This window comes from Myotis lucifugus, unplaced genomic scaffold (genome assembly GCF_000147115.1).
Source record: "Myotis lucifugus unplaced genomic scaffold, Myoluc2.0 scaffold_375, whole genome shotgun sequence".
Classification (NCBI taxonomy): Eukaryota; Metazoa; Chordata; class Mammalia; order Chiroptera; family Vespertilionidae; genus Myotis; species Myotis lucifugus.
Genome location: NW_005871423.1, coordinates 746,476 through 753,739, shown reverse-complemented (window position 1 = coordinate 753,739; position 7,264 = coordinate 746,476).

The window sequence follows — 7,264 nt, the reverse complement described above, 5'->3', positions numbered from 1 at the left end:
CTTGCAGCGTCTCCCCCCCCCCCCGCCCCCCCTTTCCCCTCTGCTCTGGGCCTCACCTGTGCCCGCAACCTCCTCCTGTCCGGTCATGACCCATTACAGCATCCTGGCCTAATTTGTTTTTTTTGTTTTGTTTTGTTTTGTTTTTTTATTGCTTAAAGCATTACAAAGGGTATTACATATGTGTCCTTTCCCCCCCACCCCCCCGGCCTTGACAATACCCCGGCTTCCCCTACCCCCCAGTGTCTTATCTCTCTCTCTCTCTCTCTCTCTCTCTCTCTATATATATATATATATATATATACACACACACTCATATATTGGAATAAACACACACACACACACACACACACACAGACAAAGTGTAGAAAATCAAGCAAGAATTTATTGACCACAGCAAAAACATACTTAGAACAGTGAAGCAAGACCAATACTCCCCTGGTTGCAAATCTCATGGGGTCCTTAGAGGGTAGGGGACATGAGCCTGTGGGGGAAGAATAGGGGGGAGGGAATGGCACAGGCATGCTCTCTGGAGGGAGAGTGCATTGGGACTTCATTTTCAGGGGTTTTAAAGTCTGAGTGTTTAGGGGAGGTCTTAGAGGCAGATCAATAGAATATTTTTTAGGGGCAGAAAGTTAATATTGGGGACTAGCTGTAGTTATAAGAAATATTAATCACGTTCTGTTAGCAGTGATTGTTTTGTTCTGATAACCTGACTGGATTTGCATGCCCCAAGGAATTGGGAGTCACCTTGGACCTAGAAGTCAACCTTGGAATTCGGTCTATTATCATGGAAAGATTAACAACAACCTTGTTGCCCAAACAATGGAACAATGGAGTCATGCCCACATTGCCTGTAACCTGTAACCATTATACCCATTCTTATTCCTTTTGCCTACTTCCCCATGTAATCTTTGTCCTACCCACTATAAACAGCTGGTTTATGGGGGTGGGATGGGGGCTAGAGCAGATTTTGTGCTGCTCTCCCATACTGCTGGCATGATTGGAATAAACGCTTATATATGATTCAACCCTGTCTCTGCCTAATTGGCTCAAGGAGTGACAGCAGCCCGGACTATTGGTTGTCTGGTTTCATATTCATCAGCTTTGTGTGCAGATATACCAAAATGAGATTTATTCTCTTAATTTGTCTGTCCTTGGGTGTGGTTGGCAAATGATACTTAATAGGATGCATAAGAATTTCCTGGGTAGCTTCTTTTTTTTTTTAAAAAAAAATACAATTTAATTCTATATAAATATGTATAGAACTTGAAACAATTAATTCTGCATGTTCTAAAAATGTTCTTGCAACGTGCTAAAATTATAAATAATAATTAAATTATGAGGAGTGATTTAGAATCTATAATTTATATCAGAAAAACATATGCAAGAGACAGAATTTTTGCTGCAACATTGAGTTCCATATGGAAGAAATAGAAGTTATAAACTTCAAATTAAGCAAACATCAGTTTAGGGATAGGATGACAGGCTTCATACTTGTTTCTTAGGTGTTTCCACAACTTTCTTAAACAGTAAGAGGTACAAAAACAGATATGAAAAAGGAAAGGAAATACTAACCTTGACCTCCTCTCAGTTATAATCCTCTAATCTAAAAAAGGTTTAAGGAAAAATATCTGATAATGCCTTGGAGGAAAACAAGAGCCACCCTGGGGGGTGGGAGGACACCTTACGCTGTACTGGTTTAAACTCTTCCTTTGTTTTGATTGAATTGCTTGTCTTCTACCTCTAATGTATATGAAGAAAAGAGGGTCCCTTTGTAAGCTGAAGACTTATTCCACTTCCTCAGAATAAGAGTAAAATACAGAACGAGGAAAATTATAACCTAACACCAGTTTTCCTTCGAGGTAGGTTTCCATGTTCATGGCAGGAGGCAGCTCTCCCAGCGGGAACTGAGCTGCAACAGAGGAGCCTCCCCCTCCCGGAGACAAGTGGTTTCAGGTGCCTCTCTCACTCAGAGGAGGACGCACTGGGGCTTCACATCTACGCAAGTCAACACCAAAGAGGTGAAACTTTTCACACATTAAGTTTTTTTCCCCAGTAGTTTTTCAAATAGTTTAGCAATTTGCTTTGATGAAGATTTTACAATGCTCTCTCCGTGTTTTCATGTGGAGAAAAGAATGAACTTCATTCTCTGATGTTAACACTATTACTGAGTATACACCTGTCTCCCTAAGAGACTCAGGAATTACTTTGTAGAAACAGATTTATAGAACTTGAAGTCTTATTTGGTATAAATATAAATTCAAAAGATTACCAATCAACAGTATGAAATTTCTTGACTACCTGTCATGTATGTATCTGAATTTGGGTAAAACACTATTCTCTATTTTCTGTTGCAAAGCAAAAAATAAAAAAGTAGGTATTTACACAAAGGTACTCAGTTTCATGTTACTATGAGGAATAATTGTATAACACAATGCCAATGTATGTATATATATTACTTATTATATTTTTTAAAAATATATTTTTACTAGAGGTCCGGTGAACAAAATTCGTGCATGGGGTGGGGTGGGGTGGGGTGGTGGTGGTGGTGGGGGGGGTGTCTCTCAGCCTGGCCTGTTCCCTCTCACAATCCAGGACCTCTCAGGTAGGGTCCCTAGGCCTGGCTGGCGATCAGGTGCTACCTGCTTGCCATCTGTACGGTGCTGCCCCTCCTCCCCCACCACTACTCGCATCCCTCTGTGGGGCAATTGATTGCGGGGGCTCTGCCATCAATTGCCCAGCAGAGGGAGGCCCTGCCCACCTGGCCGGGCTCCATGATCAATCGCAGTACAGAGGGTGGCCTGGGCCTCCTTCTTTGGGGCGATTGATCATGGAGCACCCCCCATCAATCACCCCGCAGAGGGTGGCCTGGGCCTCCCTTTGCGGGGTGATCATGGGGTGATGGCAGGGCCCCCTGACCAATCACATTGCACCTGCCTTGGCTGGCCTGGCACCAGTGTATATCATAGCGTGGTCATCCGGAAGGTCGTTGGGACGGTCATTCTGCTGTTCGGTCATTTAGTCAACTTGCATATTATGCTTTTATTATTATAGTTTGATTTCAGAGAAGAAGGGAGAGGGAGAGAGAGAGAGAAACATCAATGATGAGAGAGAGTCACTCATCAGTTGCCTCCTGCATGCCCCGAACTGGGGATCAAGCCTGCAACCTGGGCATGTGCCCTTGACCGGAATCGAATCTGGGACCTTCAGTCTGCAGGCTGACGCTCTATCCACTGAACCAAACTGGCTAGGGCCATATATTATTTTTTTAAATTGATTTTGAGAGAGAGAGGAAGGGAGAGGGAGAGATAGAAACATTGATGAGAGAGAAACATCCTACACTGGGGATTGAGACCACAACTCAGGCATGTGCCCTGACCGGGAATCAAACCATGACCTCCTGGTTCATAGGACAATGCTCAACCACTGAGTCACACTGGCTGGTACCAATAATATATTATGTTTCATATTGAAGATTTTAAAAAAAGATAATTTTGAGAAGAGTGAGCCAGCTTTTTTATGTGGTTGTTTGTATGGTTTTTACTTATTTATTTTTTAATCCTCACCCAAGGATATTTTTCCACTGATTTTTAGAGAGAGTGGAAGAGAGAGAGAAAGACAGAGAAATATCAGTGTGAGAGAAACACGTGGATTGGTTGCCTCCTGCATGAGCCCTGACCAGGGCTTGGGCTGGGGGAGGAGCCTGCAAACGAGGTATGTGCCCTTTACCGGAATTGAACCTGAGACCCTTTGGATGCTCTATCCACTGAGCCAAACCTGCTAGGGCATGTTTGGGGAGGTTTTGGACCTATAGAAGTAAATGTCTCTTTTATCACAACCTGTGATCATAATTTCAAATTTTTATGAAACAGAGAAAATTTAATTATGTATTCTCCTCTAGAGAAATCCAGACATTTTAATAAATATTTGTTTTTGTAGATGTTCTTCTTGGCCAAAAAGTTGTTCACGAAACAGATGGAACAATCTATGCTGAAATGAAAACTTGGGCTTCATAAATTGACCTTAATCTAATGTGAGGGAAACACTTTCTTCTCTCCTCTAAAAAGTAATATGCTTATCTCTCTCTCTCTCTCTCTCTCTCTCTCTTTTTTTTTTTTTTTTACTTACAGAGAACAGTATGGTAGTAACCACACTATTGCAAAACGTATTCAAATGAGGTCCCAGGAGGCATAGTGAAAACAAAAGCACTTCCAAAATCAGTTTTAAAAGCTAAATGCCCTTGAAAACCAATGCCCTCTACATTTTAAAGTAGTTGGCAGCATCATGACATTATGGGTGCAGCCAATTTTCTGTGGCTAAACTCACACTTAGATATTAATTAAAACAGAATGGGGAGTGGGGCATTTACTCTTTAGCTGTGGCTTTCATTGATATATGTGGATTCATCAAAATAAACTCATGTTGTAAGGACAATCACTTGTAAAAACACAGGAGGGCTACCCCAAACCTTGGCCACTTAGAATTGCCCACAGAAGCGTGATTTTGAATAATGAACACTCAAACAGTAAATTTAGCTTCATGCTTACCATCTTATGCTTCTTCTCCAAAGGAAATAGTCATTAAGAATGGTAAGAGATGAACTTGTTGAATAAATAGTCTCAAGAAGAATTTTTTCTTTCTGGGAATGGGTCCAATGAATTAACCAAGATATTCTCAAAATTGTTAATGCAAATATACCTTAGTCAATCATTAAGCAAAATTTCACCTACGAAACTCAGTGATCTAAAGTTTTAGGTTACTCTTCCTCAGTAAAATGTGTTGGGAATTATAGAGGAAAAAAGAAACATTGTCTTAATCAGGAAAATATTAAGAGTCAGAGGCATTGTGAGATAAAAGGTAAGAAACAGACCAAAATATTGTATAGGTTAGTATCTTAACACAGGCCAACGCTCTATCCACTGAGCCAAACCAGCAAGGGCTAGAGTAAGTTTTCTCATTAAGAAATTGTGCCAAAGATTTATTTTCCTCCAAATCTACATATTGTTTACTACTTAACAAGAAATTTATGTATACTTACTGTTAATAGTCCTCAATCAAGACAAACTTTAGAAATCAATAATATAAAGCTAATCAAGTCAATATCTATGTTGCACAAGTGGAACTTTTTATTTTGTTTCCCACATTCTTCTGAAAGAGGTTATTTTAATCCACAAAATATAAGACCTGTTAGGACTTCCAGATTTTTATTCTTGTTAGAATACTGTCTACAGAAGTCCTGAAACATGGAAAAATATTGATATTTAAAGATTTTAGATAGTTTCAACTTTCAAAAACAGCAACTATTCTATCATGCTAATTTTTATTGAACAATAGTTATTGAATACAGAAGATACCTTTGTAATTACTTGAAACAATCTGGCTTATTAAATTCCAGTTAATTCTTCTACTTATTAATGTACTTTTTAGGCATACCACCTTATCATTTGATAGGTCCATATTCAGAATTATTTACTCCTGAAATAATACTTCCAGAACATGGTCCTTAAACCGTTTAGAAGCATCCCAGTAAGATAAGATAGCTGTGAGTTGGAAAGGGTTCAAGCAGGAAACCTATCTAATAAAGAAGTAATATGCAAATTGACCATCACTCCAACACACAAGATGGCCACCCCCATGTGGACACAAGATGGCCGGCAGGGGAGGGCAGTTGGGGGCGACCAGGTATGCAGGGGAGGGCAGTTGGGGGCAACCAGGTAGGCAGGGGAGGGCAGTTGGGGGCAACCAGGCAGGCAGTAGTTTGGCAGTTGGGGGCGACCAGGCAGGCAGGGGAGGGCAGTTGGGGGGGGACCAGACTTGCAGGGGAGGGAAGTTGTAGGGGACCAGGCTGGCAGGGGAGGGCAGTTGGGGGTGATCAGGCCTGCAGGGGAGCAGTTAGGCATCAATCAGGCTGGCAGGGTAGTGGTTAGGGGTTGGTCAGGCTGGCAGGCAGAAGCGGTTAGGGGCAATCAGGCAGGCAGGTAGGCGAGCGGTTGGGAACCAGCAGTCCTGGATTGTGAGAGGGATGTCCGACTGCCCGTTTAGGCCTGGTCCACTGGGATTGGGCCTAAACGGGCAGTTGGACATCCCTCGAGGGGTCCCAGATTGGAGAGGGTACAGGCTTGGCTAAGGGACACACACCTCAGTGCACGAATTTCATGCACCGGGCCTCTAATAAGAGGATAATTTGAGAAGGGCTTAATAGACATACTATAGATGTTTGGAGAAGGTTTGTGAAATCACAAAGGAGAGCACTATTTCATGCCTAAGATTAAAGGGGTGAGATATGGGAATGGTTATCAGAACCCAGAGGAAGCAATGCATACAGTAGGCCACTTGAGAGGAGCTGTAATTATAGGATGAAGGACAAAGCAAGGTTGAGGTGACTCCACAGAGAAGGAGTTGGGAAATAAATATCCCAAATTTACTCTTTGCCTTCTCTTTGACCTGATGCCAGGCTTCCCAATCATCTAAACAACCCTGTGAAACATGGTAGCCTAGTCACAGATGGCTACTGAGTGCTTGAAATGTGGTTATAAGTGTAAAACATACACTAGATTTTGAAACTTTAGTATCAAAAGTATGTAAAATATCACATTAACAATTAAAAATAGGAAGTATAATATTTACCCTAATTAAAAATAGGAAGTATAATATTTTGGACATACATGTTCAAGGCACATATTAAATATTAACATATATTATTAAACTAGAGGCTGTGCATGGATTCATGCACCAGTGAGGTCCCTTGATGTGGTCTGCAGGGATCGGGCTGAAACCAGCAGTCCAACGCTGCCTGCTGCTCCTGCCTACCACTCCTGCTCATCCTGGCCCTGCTGCACCTGCCGCTGCTGCTCGGTAGGCTTGTGGCCTCTCTGCTGCAGTCTCTGGGCTGTGGCGGCCAGCTGTGAGCCCTGCATCTGGTGCTCCTTGGTCAGCTGAGTGATGCTCCTGCTGTGGGAGTGCACTGACCAACAGGGAGCAATTCCTGCTGTGAGCATCTGCCCCTTGGTGGTCAGTGTGCATCATAATGACTGGTTGACCGGTCAAACAATCGACCTGTTGACCAGTCGCGAAGGTTCTTATTATATGTCCTATATAATAAAAGGCTAATATGCAAATTGACCAAACGGCGGAATAAGCGGTCGCTATGACACGCACTGACCATCAGGGTGCAGATGTTCAATGCAGGAGCTGCCCCCTAGTGGTCACTGTGCACCCATAGGTGAGTACTGCTCAGCCAGAAGCTGGGCTTACAGCTGGCGAG